The 932-nt window shown below is 36.5% G+C and overlaps 1 protein-coding gene across 1 annotated transcript in view; it reads right to left on the bottom strand.

Moving 5' to 3' along the window:
* Positions 1 to 639: 639 nt before the first annotated feature.
* The window catches only part of hs3st1 (heparan sulfate (glucosamine) 3-O-sulfotransferase 1), a 4,431-nt gene continuing 4,138 nt past the window's right edge, over positions 640 to 932 (bottom strand). The window contains exon 2 of the mRNA XM_027171882.2: positions 640 to 932. This exon is cut by the window's right edge and continues 1,248 nt beyond it. The gene's annotated coding sequence lies outside the window, so the exon portion shown is untranslated.

Below are 932 nucleotides of genomic sequence, written 5' to 3'. Positions count from 1 at the left end.
ATTATTGTACTATAGCTGGCTTCCCATGTTTTTTTTTTTTTTAAAAACAATACACTAAAGTACAGTGTTGTGAGACGTAAATAAAATGAACAAAAAGATACAACGACATTGTTAAACGTACAGATTTTTGTGTGGCATCGTTTTCATAACTGCTGTAATTCTGATCTAGTGCAAACGCACAGTTAGAGTTGATGCCGCTAAATGGAACAGCACATTTAATCCGAAAACAAAACAAAAGAAAAAACTGAAAAGAGAACATTGTGTTATTTTCCAGCATGGTTTAAAAAAAAAAACCCCACTAAAACACAAGGTGTTAATTTCAACCCTATTTAGCACTGTTTGTGTGTGTTGTGTGTGCGGTCGGGGGTGTGGTAGGGGGTGTGGGTGCGTGAGTAAGTGAGAGCACACATTTTTTTTTATGGCCTACTTCCAGTTGAATTTATTTCCTTTCAGATTTAAATAACCTCCTGTTGATCATTTAGCGAGGAGTGTGTGTGTGTAGTTGGGGTGGGTGAATGCCATTTCCTTCTGTGATGAATAATGTTGTACTACACTATCAAGCCCAGGTTAAATAAATAATGTTCATCATGTCTGGCAAAACTTCCCTTTTGTTTCAACAGATTTACACAATACAATACATCAATCATTGTGCAATTTTTATTTGCTTATGAGTCGCATCTTCTACATCCTTCAGTAACAGGTAGAAGAACATAACGAGTCAGTCATCCGTTGTTGTGACGTCAAACCATTTTTGTTTGATAAGTCATCAAATACTAGCATGGATTCGACAGGATTTCAGCTGCTTTCTCACCGTCAGATTTTCTCCCCAAACACTATTCTCACAGCCTGCTTTGTAATAAACATCGCAATTGTTCACAGTATTTCACAAACATTCTTCCGATAAGTTTAAAGAACTGTTTACATTTGAGGGA

This window comes from Tachysurus fulvidraco, chromosome 15, assembly GCF_022655615.1.
Source record: "Tachysurus fulvidraco isolate hzauxx_2018 chromosome 15, HZAU_PFXX_2.0, whole genome shotgun sequence".
NCBI lineage: Eukaryota > Metazoa > Chordata > Actinopteri > Siluriformes > Bagridae > Tachysurus > Tachysurus fulvidraco.
Note: the sequence above shows the minus strand (reverse complement) of the source record. Positions and strands in the feature narration are given on the sequence as shown.